The sequence below is a fragment of the Zingiber officinale genome, chromosome 5A (genome assembly GCF_018446385.1).
Source record: "Zingiber officinale cultivar Zhangliang chromosome 5A, Zo_v1.1, whole genome shotgun sequence".
In the NCBI taxonomy this organism is placed as follows: Eukaryota; Viridiplantae; Streptophyta; class Magnoliopsida; order Zingiberales; family Zingiberaceae; genus Zingiber; species Zingiber officinale.
In genome coordinates, this window is record NC_055994.1 from 103754771 (window position 1) to 103768809 (window position 14039).

The window sequence follows — 14039 nt, forward strand, 5'->3', positions numbered from 1 at the left end:
TGCTTCATGGAAATATAATCCATATATATTGGAGCAGTTTCAATAGTTCATTTCTTCACATCCCTTTGTCATATCAATTTCCTCTCATATAGGTTTGTCATTGTCTGATATTTAAGGTATATCTTTATCTTTATGGATTTTAGACTCTGATGTCTCCCATCATATGTCATTTAATTTATCATCTTTTGTTTCTCTTTCTCCCAGTTCATCTATATCTATTGTGACTGCTGATGGTACTCCTTTGTCATAAGTAGATGTTGGTTCAATTGTTACATCTTGTTTTTCTTTTACTGATATTTATTATATTCTGAGTCTTACTTTAAATCTTATTTCTGTTAGTCAATTATGTGAGTCTGAATACTTAGTCTCTTTTTCTTCATCCAATTATTATGTTCAGAACCTGTGATCTTGGAGGCTGGTTGGGACAGGATATAAGCAAGATGGACTCTATGTTTGGATCAACTCAAAGTATTAGAAGTTGTAGCTTTGAGTATGGATTTATCATCTTTTCATTTGAGTCATTCATCTTCTAATTTTTATTTATGGCACTCTCATTTAGACCATGTTTTAGCATCTCATTTGTAGTTTTTAGTTTCTATAGGAGTATGAGGATATTTAAAAAGTTTTGATATTTTTTATTGTAGTAGTTGTAAATTAGTCAAATTTTTTTACTTTACCATTTTTAAAAGTCTTTTTTTTTCTTATACTTCATTTAATCTTATTCATTCTGATGTAGGGAGATCTTCTCCTATTCCTACAAAAGGGAAGGCCAAGGTATTATATGTAACGACCCGGCCCTTTGGCCTCTTGGGCGGCCCTTGTGGCGGCCTAACTGGCGGCCCTTATGTCGTCGGCCCATTTGGCGACCTCTCATGTCGTCGACCGACAATCCTTTGGCCGTGCCGTTACTCACTAGGACTTTCCACCCCTGGCAGTGGATTTTTGCCTCCCCCGGGATTCGAACTCTAAACCTCCAGGCTTAAGTATTAGAGTTTATGAATCCTGGTAACCAAGTGAGATCAAGTAACGGCACGGCCAAAGGGTCGTCGGTCGACGACATGAAAGGTCGTCAAATGGGCCGACGACATAAGGGCCGCCAGTTGGGTCGCCACAAGGGTCGCCCAAGAGGCCAAAGGGTCGGGTCGTTACAAGAGACTAAATGGGCCGACGACATAAGGGCCGCCAGTTGGGCCGCCACAAGGGCCGCCCAAGAGGCCAAAGGGCCGGGTCGTTACAATAAAAAGGCGCCTTTTATTGTAACGACCCGACCCTTTTGGCGGCTCATTTGGCGGCCCATTTGGCGACCCTCGGGTCGTCGACCATCGACCGTCGGTCGTGCTGTTACTCACTAGGACTTTCCACCCCTGGCAGTGAATTTTTGTCTCCCCCAGGATTCGAACTCTAGACCTCCAGGCTTAAGTACTAGAGTTTATGAATCCTGGTAACCAAGTGAGATCATCTCACTTGGTTACCAGGATTCATAAACTCTAATACTTAAGCCTGGAGGTTTAGAGTTCGAATCCTGGGGGAGGCAAAAATCCACTGCCAGGGGTGGAAAGTCCTAGTGAGTAACGACACGACCAAAGGGTCGTCGGTCGACGACATGAGAGGTCGCCAAATGGGCCGACGACATAAGGGCCGCCAGTTGGGTCACCACAAGGGTCGCCCAAGAGGCCAAAGGGTCGGGTCGTTACAATAAAAAGGCGCCTTTTTATTGTAATGACCCGACCCTTATGTCGTCGGCCCGTTGGCGACCTCTCATGTCGACCGACCTGGTCGTTACTCACTAGGACTTTCCACCCGCCGGTGGTTTGCCTCCAGATTCGAACTCTAGACCTCCGGGCTAATTATGAATCCTCGCAACCAAGTGAGATGATCTCACTTGGTTGCCAGGATTCATAAACCTTAGTACTTAAGCCCTGGAGGTTTAGAGTTCAACTGGGAGGCAACCAGGGGTGGAAAGTCCTAGTGAGTAACGACACGACCAAAGGGTCGTCGGTCGACGACATGAGAGGTCGCCAAATGGGCCGACGACATAAGGGCCACTAGTTGGGCTGCCACAAGGGCCGCCCAAGAGGCCAAAGGGTCGGGTCATTACATTATATTTTAATTATTAATGATTGCACTCAATACTCTTGGATCTATCTTATAAAACATATATTTGATTATCTTACCATTTTCAACAACCTTAGAACTCTTATGAAAACTCAATATTCTAGTGTTGTAAAGTATTTTCATTATGATTTGGGAAGTGAATACACTTTGAATCATTTTTCACATTTATTTCCTTCTGATGGTACTATTCATCAAATCTCGTGTACAAATACTCTTGAATAGAATGGTGTGACTAAACGAAAATATATGGATCTTGTTGAAATATTCCATTCATTTTTATTGTTTGCCGGTGTTCTTCGTGTCTTTTAGGGGGAAGCATTTCTTACTGCTTCTCACATGATTAATAGAATTCCAATCTCATACAATCCAGGCCTATTACCTTTTAAAAAATTGTATGGGCATGCTCCTGTCTATTCCTCTTTGCGTGTCTTTGGTTATACTTACTCCATCCTTTGTCTACATGCCAAGCATAATAAGTTAGCCCCTCAGTATGCTCTTTGTGTCTTTTGGGTTATGGTGTTAGTAAAAAAGGATATTGTTGCTTTAATCCCGTTAGTCAAAAATTATATGTCTCTCATCATGTTGTGTTTCTATTCTTTTTTTATTCCGGCTAGTTCGCATAATATGACAAAGTAGATCTTCTTTGCATTAATCCTTTCAATATCAACACTGAGGAAGCTTCACCCATAGTTTCTATTGATATCTCAACTGAATCTGGTACTTTGGTTCCTGAGATATCCGTTCCACATGCTCCTCCTTCTACCACTACCCAATCATCTCCTGAGATTGTGGATGATCCTTCTCTCCACCGTTGTCAATCCACTCGTGTTCGTAAGTCTACTAAACTACCAGATTTTGCTTATTTTTATTATTCTCGTTCTTTTACTTCATTTGTTGCATCTGTTCATTGTCTTTCTGACCTTGTATCCTATAGAGAAGTTGTTTGTAACCTACTTTGACAGAATGCTATGACTAAGAAACTAACTACTTTGCATCAGACTCATATATGAGATTTGGTACTGTTGCCACCAAGAAAACACATTATTGATTCTCATTGGGTATATAAGATTAAAACTAAATCTAATAGATCTATTGAATGATACAAAACTTGTCTTGTTGCTAAAGGTTATTCTCAAGAGTATGACATGGATTATGAGGAAACATTTGTTCCTCACTACAAAAAAAAAATGAATATCAAGACCAAAAAATTAGCAGTGGTTGACAAAGCGATTGTAAAAAATCGAATAAATAGAATTGATCATAGATAACCACTTCTAAAATTGCTTCAATTGGTATATTTTTTAAAGTGGTTACATAAACTTCTCTATTGGCCACCTTTAGAAGCGGTTGAATAGCGTATGAGATTAAAAAAAAATAGGGCATGATCAAAGATCAAATCCCTATTTTCCTCTCCTCACATCGTGACTCAGGCTTTGTTTGCTCCAAACTGCGGATGAGGAAGGAAAAAGAATATATGGTGGAAATTATCTTGGGAGGAAGAGAAGAGAAAGGGTAATGATATTCCTTCCTTTATATGCTTGTTTATCTTTATAGAGGAAGATGGATATATGCGATGTAATTTTGTATATCAAAAAGGTGCATGCATCATTTTTTAGGTACATGGTTTAATTTTGTGAGTTAAAAATGATACATACATTATTTTTTTAGTATATAGTGTAATTTTGTGAATGAAAAAGGGTACATGCATCATTTTTTCTTCCATGAGGTGATCCATTTTTGCTCTAAAACTATCCATTGATGGATTACATTTCTGTCCCATCTGAAAAGTTTACACTGCTAAAACTTTTCCTTAGTTTTGCTTTTTCTCTCCAAGTTTAAACTGACCATCAATCTCACTCATGCCCTTCTTCCTCTTTGCCTCACACAAACGGCCAGCGGCCTCCTTATCCTTGCCATAGTCGTCGAACGGAGTCAAGCTCCACCATCCTCTATTCCTCTCCCAACAGGGAGAGGAAACCTTCTCTTCTTTTCCCATGATTAGCGCACAACAGGGGTGGGGGCACGAGCCATCTGGATTCGGGACACCATCTCCATTCATCGTCGGAGCAGCCACCTTCTTCTTCTCCCAATTGGGAGAAGTTGTCGGAGATTTACGGGGTATTAGTTGAATTTAAACTTCACTGAATTAAATTAAACTTACAATCGAAATGACCTGAGCGGATAATCTCAAGCTGCCAGCAGGGGCTGGTTTCTGTTACGTGCTGAAGAGGGGACTGAGTCGTCAAGCGGGTTGATCAGGCGAGTAGTAGGTCTGTATTGCCGAGCGGGCAGGTCGACTGAACAGCAAGTCTGTGTTGCAAGGCGACAGGTCTAGCAGATCTGCGTTGCAGAGCGGCAGAATGATAGAGTGGGCAGGTCTGTGTTGCAGAGCGACAAAGCGAGTAGATCTGTGTTGTAGAGCGACAGAGCGAGCATATCTGTGTTGTAGAGAGATAGAGCGAGAAGATCTGTGTTGCAGAGCGAGCAGATTTGTGTTGTAGAGTGACAGAGTGGGCAGATATGTGTTGTAGAGCGACAGATCTATGTTATAAAGCGGCAGAGTGATAGAGCAGGCAGATTTGTGTTGTAGAGCGACAAAACGAGCAGATCTGTATTGCAAAGTGACAAAGCGGGCAGATCTGTACTACAGAGCGACAAATCTATGTTGCAGAGGGGCAGAGCGACAAAGCGGCCAGATCTGTATTGTAGAGGGGCAAAGCGACAGAGCGGGCAGATCTATGTTGTAGAGTGACAGAACTGTGTTGCAGAGTGACAAGTTTGCCAAGTGGTCGGTCGAGTTTTGAGCTGCAGACTGAGGTCTACGATTGACGCAGTTTTCTTGAAACAGATTTGTCCACCTCTGGCTATGCTTCGAGGCTTACTAGGGTCGTCTATTTCCCAGGATACAACGACTGACTGTGATTCCCACCAAGCACTAGTGGTCACGGTGAACTGAGTGACACTCGATTCCTATCATGAGCTCTCCACCGAGCAGGAGTTGCACGACAGAGGAGGAGGGAACAAAGGTGGAGAGCTTCTGCTTATGTTTTTTTCTGTGTATTTTCTGCCTATGATCGTAGCCTCCTTATATAGGAGCTCAGATCAACGATAGCGTTAATGATCGATTAATGACCATTACTCGCCGAGCAATGAAACACCCAACGTTTCACTCATTATCACTCGACCAATTTGATTATGGATTAATCTTGAATTTAATGTATTCGTTACACGGAGGCAAAAATATTTACGTGGTAAAATGTTGATTGTTCCACTTGGGCAAATTTTACCCCGATCGGTCCGACATTCAGCGCGTGCAGGTTGTGGCTGCACACGAGTCAACATGATTCAGTGCAATCCAGACCCTGGATTTGCACCCCCTGCGTGAGAGAGAGCCTCTTCCCATGCATTTGTTCACATCCTCAATGCATGTGAATCAATATAAACTAACCAACATACCTTGAAACTTCCAATGTGGGACTAAAGTCCCATTCACTATGGAGATTCTATCCTCTTCTACATCTTCTCCATTCACACATATTCAACAATTCCCCACATGAATGGAGATAGGGTATGTGATAGCATTCAGCAGTTGAGTCAAGTATAGGATAGGTAAGTTTTATCCTTGAACCTTCCCTTATGAAGATTTGGTTGCTTACTAGCTGATAATAGACACGATGTCCTTGAACTATACGGTCGTCCGTGTAAGCAGTGACAAATCTCACCCAAGACTCTCCCTGATGCAACTCTATTCTCATGAGTGTGTTCGTTCTTGGCCATGAACATGTCTGGTTCTGTGAGAAGCTTTAAGATTTGTGCCTCTAATTCTCTTAGAAGTGACCCCACTTCTTTCTCACATAGGTGATCCCTCAAGAGTTACCATATACTCTTCTTGATCATTAAAAGTCCATCGGCTTACCCTAGTCTAGTCATTACTTTATTGGGCTATCCCCCACAGTGTGTCTAGTCAGTGTAGATTAGTTATTCCTTTGAACCTAGTTCTTGGGATCTCTAGTCAGCATAGGTTGGGTGTCCTCTGCACTGATCGCTGACAACAACATCAAGCTCATTCCTCATGATAAGCTTACAACTAACTCTCGATTTAATTCTTTAGTTAGCGAATCCGCTAGGTTATCCTTTGACCTCACATAGTCAATAGTGATAACTCCCATTGAGAGTAGTTGTCTAATAGTATTATGTCTACGACATATATGTCTAGACTTACCATTATATGGATAGCTCTGTGCCCGACCAATCACTGATTGATTGTCGCAATGTATGTAAATTATCGGCACATATTTCGATCATCGTGGAATATCTTCTAAGAATTGTCGTAATCATTCAACCTCTTTACCACATTTGTCAAGAGCTATAAACTCAGATTCCATCGTAGATCTAGTTATTACGGTTTGCTTAGAAATTTCAGGAAATAGCTACACTTCCCAGAGTGAATACATATCCACTCGTAGACTTAGAGTCTTTTATGTTAGATATCCAACTTGCATCGCTGTATCCTTCGATAACAGTAAAATATCTCGTATAGTGCAGACCATATTCATGAGTATACCTTAAGTATCTCAGTACTCTTATTATCCTTTCCAGTGCTCAACACTGGATTACTCGTGTATCTACTTAGTTTACTTACTGTATAGGCTAAATCTGGTTGTGTACAACTCATCAGGTACATCAGACTTCCAATTACTTGAGAGTACTCTAGCTAAGAGATATTTTCACCTCGATTTTTTGATATATGTTGACTTGTATCTATCGGCGTCCGTGCCAACGCAGTATCACCCTTGGTGAATTTCTCAAGAGTTTTGTCCACATAATGGGACTGACTAAGAACAAGTTCTTCTGCTATTCTAAGAATTTTGATTCCTAGAATTACATCAGCTAGACCCATGTCTTTTATATCAAATATTGAGCTCAACATACCTTTTGTGGATTTTATTATCTTATCATTACTTCCAATGATAAGTATGTCGTATACATAGAGGTACAAGATGACATAGTCACTCTCTGTGACTTTCATGTAGACATATTTATCACATTCATTGATCTTGAATCCACATTCCTTCATGACATTATCAAAATTTTCATGCCACTGCTTTGGTGCTTGTTTTAAGCCATATAATGACTTCACTAATCTACATACCTTATAAAATCCCTTAGGTTGCTCCATGTAGATTTTCTCTTCTAAATCCCCGTTTAGAAAGGTAGTCTTTACATCTATTTGATGTATTTCGAGATTTTATAGAGTGGCAATAGGCAACAATACTCTAATGGAAGTTATCCTCGATACCGGAGAATACGTATCAAAGTAATCAAGGCCTTCTTGTTGTCAGTATCCTTTGATTACCAATCTGGCCTTATACTTATCAATTGTGTTATCTGATTTCATTTTCTTCTTGAAGATCCACTTGCAACCTAGTGGTTTACTTCTTAGAGGAAGATCCATAAATTTTCAAGTGTGATTTTGCAAGATAAACTCTATCTCAGATGCAATTGCCTCTCTCCAGTGAGGTCCATCAGATGAGCTTATTGCTTCTGAGTAACTTCGGGGCTCACTTTCTAACATAAAAGTGATAAAATCTTATTCGTAGGATTTTTCTACCCGAGCTCTTTTGCTCCGTCTAAGCTTAGCCTCGACTGGTTCATCATCATCTTCTTCGCCTTGTGTTTCATATGTCCGCTTTGAGGAGCTAGCATCTGTTGGAACCCCAAGGTGTTTTGATGTGATCAAACAAGCTAAGTTAGGTCATGCGTTTGTTTAACCCTTGTGTCTAAGTGTGCAGGAGCTTATGAACACAGGAAGTCGAGCGGAAGATGCGGCTAGCGAGAAGGACGGCATGGGAGAGAGCCGACGGGCTCGGTGCGTCCGAGGGACGAGGTGACCGCGAAAGAGTACACCGGTGGACGAGAAGAACGTGCGCGGCGTTCGAAGGACGAGAAACTGGGAAGGAAGGCTGCTCGAGGAGAAGGTCAGAATATGAGTTCGGGTGAGCCCTATTCCGGATGGCCGAGATCACCCAAGCTAGTGGAGCCGGAACAGAAGACCCGGACCGAGATGAGCTGAACCGAAGCGGAGCGACCGGATGGAAAAAGTCAACTAGAGTTGACTTTTGGGGTCCGGGGCGCCTGGAACCATCCGGGGCGCCCGGACCCCTCCGGGGCGCCCGGAACCCTCCGGGGCGCCCGGAACGAGGTTTTTGACCAGATTGAGTCAAACTCGATCTGAACATTGGGGGATAAAGTTTTATCCCCCCAGGGCACTCGGAACCCTTTCGGGGTGCCCCGACAGTGCTATAAATATAGCATTGGTTTGCACAGATCAGAATAACGAACTTGTAATCAATTCCTTCTGTGCTTTCAATTCTGTTCTTTTCTTTTGTGCTGTCAACATTGTAAAGAGGCTACTCCGCCCAGAGGAGAATCAGATAGTGCGCTTACATTCCTTGGATTAGCAATCCCCTGATTGCAAACCAAGTAAAACTCTGGTGTCTGCTTTTCTTTACTTAGTCTATTTTATTTATTTATTACAAGTGTTTATTATATAGTTGAAATCCGAGAAAGGTTCGAGTTTTATTTTGTAGGGCAATTCACCCCTCCCCTCTTGCCGGCCTCCAAAGGGACCAACAGCATCCTCTCGGGTCTTATACGGAAACACATGCTCGAAGAACGAAGCATTTCTCGATTCTATTATCGAGTTCTTGTGTATCTCTGGTATTTGTGATTCATACACAATAAACCAATAAGCACTACTATTCTGTGCATATCCAATAAATACGCAATCAACAGTCTTTGGTCATATCTTAATCATTTTCGAATCAGGCACCAACACTTTGGCAAGACACCCCTATATTCGTAAATATTTATTGGACGATTGTCTTCCATTCCACAACCCATAAGGGCTTTTATCTATTTTCTTCTGGAGCACTTTATTTAAAAGGTAATTAGTTGTTAACACAGCTTCCCCCCACATGGACTCTGGTAATCCAGAGCTCAATAGAAGAGCATTCATCATCTCCTTTAGAATTCAATTCTTTCGCTCAGCAACTCCATTTTGCTAAGGAGTATAAGGAGCTGTTGTTTCTGTTGATACAGTCTGACCTGGCTGTTGTTTTGATGTTGACACTGATTTAAGTTTGTATCAGATGTTAATTGAACTCGGATTGATTACTGATCAAGGTTGATCATGTGGAAGGGAAAAGTCCAAGTTGGAAACTTGGCACGCGAAGTCGGAGAGGGCTCGGTAGCTCGTTCTCCGGACTAGGTCAGAGAGGGCTCGGTAGCTCGTTCTCCGGACTAGGTCGGAGAGGGCTCGGTAGCTCGTTCTCCGGACCAAGTCAGAGAGGGCTCGGTAGCTCGTTCTCTGGACCGGACGAAGTCGGAGAGGGCTCGGTAGCTCGTTCTCCGGACTAGGTCAGAGAGGGCTCGGTAGCTCGTTCTCTGGACCAAACGAAGTCGGAGAGGGCTCGGCAGCTCGTTCTCCGGACTAGGTCAGAGAGGGCTCGGAAGCTCGTTCTCTGGACCGGATTAGGTCAGAGAGGGCTCGGTAGCTCGTTCTCGGACCAATCCTAGTATCACATAGGCGTTGGATCGGTTAACAGACCGATCCAGTGATACTTTGGATGACTGGTCGGTCCGCAGACCGATCTAGTGAGACTAAATTTTCTAATCGGTTTGGTGACCGATCAGGAAACACTCAGTAGCACACTGAGTGCAATCTGATAGGTCTGTAGACCGATCAGGAGAAAATGTCGCAGAAGAAAAAGGGCGTTGGATCGGTTTATGGACCGATCCACATCCAATCTGATCGGTCGCCACGACCAATCAGACCAGCCTCAGACCGATCAGGCTGTTGTCTGATCGGTCCAAGGGTCTGTGATCGGTCTGCTGACCGATCCACAGTTAAGTTCATTGTGCATGCGCTTTCTCTGATATTTTCTGATTCGCACTTCTTTTTGCCCATCTCTGTTTAACCTTCTGCTGTGAGTCTTTTGGAGATACAGGTTGCAGGTACCATACCAGTGCTTAGTTTCAAATTAAGCCTCATCAAAGGAATGAGACAAAGGATCTTTCCACTGCTTTCTCTGCGTCAAATGCATTTGAAGCAGCAACGGCTACAGGTTGCGATTGGCTGTGTTTCTGGCAGTGATCAGGTGGCGATTGGCTTAACTCCTGGTGATTGGTTCGAGCTCAGAGGCACCAGTGAAGACCGTGGTTCTATTGGTGTGAGCTCAGAGAATCAGAAGAGGAAGAGAAGCGATTGGCGACTCCGTAGCTTGCAGCAGGGATTCGGTGCAGGCTGATCGAATGCAGAGACATAAGAAGCAGTGTATGCTGGAAAGAAGAAGAGAACGTGAAGCAAGTGAAAAGCTGTGTGTGTTTCGGTTGAGAGCTTGCTGTGTTCTTGGACTCTGTCTTCATCATCTTCGTGGCTGTGAGCTTACTTCGATTTTCTTTGAGCCACTGTGATCTGTAAGTCTTGTGTGCTTCATTTTAAATCTGTTCGAAGACTTTGTGGAGAGGTTTCTCCACCGAGAAGGAGAGCTTCATTAGCCGGTGTCATCCGGGGTGTGATCTACCGAAGATTAAGGGCTCGTCCACCTTACGGACACGCCGAGGAGTAGGGGCAAGTTATCCCCGAACCTCGTATATCTTGTGTTAGTGGTGCTTGGTTCTTTTCTCGTATAATTTCTTTTTATTTGCTTATTTTCCGCTGCGCTAACAAACTCGCTTAGAATTTTTGTGAAAAGATTAAGATTTTGGTGGAGGCTATTCACTCCCCCCCTCTCTAGCCATCCAAAGGATCCCAACAAGTGGTATCAGAGCCTGGTGCTCTTCATCTGGACTAACATCCTAAGGAGCAAAAAGATGGCCATGAAGGAAGGATTCAGCACCAACAGACCACCCTTCTTCGATGGAGCAGATTTTCAATATTGGAAGAGTCGCATGGAGTATTATCTCAAAACTGATATCTCCATGTGGTTTTCTGTAAAGGAAGGATTTACGCCTCCAAAGGACGAAGAAGGTAAGGAACTCGACTCCTCGAGGTGGTCCACCGAGCAAACCCGCAAAGGACAAGCCGATGCCAAGGCAGTGGTCACTTTGCAATGTGGAATAGCCAAGGACCAACTCGTCAAGGTAGGTCCTTTCACGAGCGCAAAAGATCTATGGAACAAGCTCATCGAGCTCCAAGAAGGAACTCGGGACTCTCGGATCGCCAAGAGAGACTTGTTCCTAAACCAACTCCAAAACCTCACCATGAGGGAAAATGAGACAGTAAGTGAGCTACATGGAAGATTCAAAGAGATCATCAATGGTCTCCATTCCGTGGATGAACGCGTGGAGAATCGTGATCTTGTAAGGTACACTGTAAAAGTCTTTCCGAGGAGTGCCTTGTGGTCATCTATGGTAGATGCCTACAAGGTCTCTAAGGATCTTTCTGTAGGACCGTTAGATTCGATAGAGGGGGGGGTGAATATCGATTCGAAAATACAGAGTATAAGTGCAGCGGAAAAAGTAAAATAGACACAATGGTTTTACTTCGTTCGGAGCCTATGACGACTCCTACTCGAAGGCCCGTACTCCTTGAGTACTTTCGTTGGGCAATTCACTAGCAATTCGGATAATTACAATTTAAGTACAAAAAGATGCTAATGGAAATTGAAAACAAATACCGACAAAAGGGAAAAGAACGGAGCGTAGTGTCGGAGCTTTGTTGACGTCGCACTGAACGTTGAGCAGCAAGACCAGCAGTAGAAGAGTTCTCAGTTTTAATTGATTCTGAAGCTCCTGTCTGGGGCTTCTTTTATATGCTGTTCCAGGCGCCTGGATCCCTTCTGGGCGCCTGGAATGTGACGTAGCTGCACAAACCATGATGCTCCACGTGGCGACAACTCGGCTGGATAGAATTCGCCTTCCGGGCGCCCGGATCCCTTCCGGGCACCCGGACCTCCGGGCGCCCAGATCCACTCCGGGCGCCCGGACCACCTTATTCCAGAAAACTCCCTTTTCCTGCAAAACAAAGTTAGTCCGAGGCAAATGTATATCCTGTAAAACAGATTGTCAGCACAGTTAAGGTTCAACAGATAATTAAAAAGAGTATGACTTAGATTCCGTCTTTCCGAGACCGGAATCTAGTCACGATCTCGACTTAGATATCCGAAATGGATCTAAGCCGGATCGACGCCTAATGTTCCCTTCCCGGGAACGCGTCCTCACAGTCACTCCCTTCCAGTGACTTACCTTGCTTACCTGCCAGACGTCCGGTCAGCCCGTCGACCCGTCTGGACTTCTCGCCAAGCGTCCGGTCAGCCCGTCGACCCGCTTGGACTTCTCGCCAGCTATCCGGTCAGCCCGTCGACCTAGCTGGACTTCTCGCCAAGCGTCCGGTCAGCCCGTCGACCCGCTTGGACTTCTCGCCAGCTATCCGGTCAGCCCGTCGACCTAGCTGGACTTCGTGCCAGACATCCGGTCAGCCCGTCGACCTGTCTGGACTTTTCCTGCACACTTGATCAAAGTGTCAGACAACAACATAACTAACTTAACCTATTTGTCATTCATCAAAACCTGGGTTAGACCGTTAGTGCTACCCGCACCAACAATCTCCCCCTTTTTGATGGAATGACAACCTGGTTAAGTTAGTGAAAACATATGCAAGAAACAACATGCATTTATGTGGTTTTAAAGTTTGTTAGTTTGTATTTTCAAATTGGTTTAGCTAACTTAACCACCTAACCCTCCTCCCCCTTTGGCATTCATCAAAAAATGAACAAAGGTAAACAATCATAGTGAAGAGTTACTGTAACAGGTAATCAAATTTTGAAATATATCTAGGTTTGGTTCAAAATTTGAAAGATAAAAGTGCAATTTTTAACACCAAGTTAAAAAATTGTCAAGTTGACTTGGGGGAGACAAGTAGTTTTGAAAAGTTTAAAGTTAATCAAGTTTAACTCTCAAGCGTGTGGAAATTTTCAAAATAGGTTTTTCAAATTTTTATCTACTTTTCAGAAAGGTAAGTTTTTCAACTTTGATTTTTCAAACCAAAAGAAATTTTTGTCAAAAATTAATTTTTAAGGCTAATTTGATAAGAACTAAATTTTGAAATAGTTAACTTTTTAAATCAGGTTTGAAAATCAGGTGGGATTAAACTTTCACATTTTTCAAATATTTAGTTAAATTTAACTTTTTGTAAATCAATGTTCAAACATATGTTAGGTTTTAAAAAGCATTTTTCAAACACACAAAATTTGCGTTAATTCTCCCCCTGAACTTAATACTTAACTCTAACCAGCTGTCTAACCAATTAGGTACTAACTAACTATCAGAAGATAGTAGCTTTCACTTGGTTAGTCAGATTAAGTTAATTATAATCAGTCAGTGTTTGACTTGACTGATGAACTTTAATCTGATTAATATTTGAATTGTATTTAACGTCCAGACTTATGCTGATGCACTGGAATAAGCATCTTAAGTCTAGACAGTTGGCCTATGCATCTCACCCCTTTCTATGTTTATCAAACACAAGCAAGGTAAACCTAAGGTGTTGGTGAGATGCTCAAGAACTAGACCTATGGGTACATGCTTTCTAAGGATTCAAAACTAGTCTAAGGCCAAAACTGTTTTTGAAAGTCTAAAAATGGAAATTTTGAAAACAAGTTTAGCCTATAAGTTGGTAAAATCATTTTTGAAAGTATTTTTGAAAGATCCTAGCCTATTAAGCACATCCCTAGTTTTCGTCGTAAGTTGCTAAATTCACTTTCAGGGAGAGGTTTTGTAAAAATGTCAGCTAAATTTGATTTGGACTCAATATATTTGAGTTCAATATCGCCTTTAGTAACATGATCCCTGATGAAGTGGTGTCTAATTTCAATATGTTTGGTTCTTGAATGGTGCACAGGATTCTTGGTTAAGTTAATTGA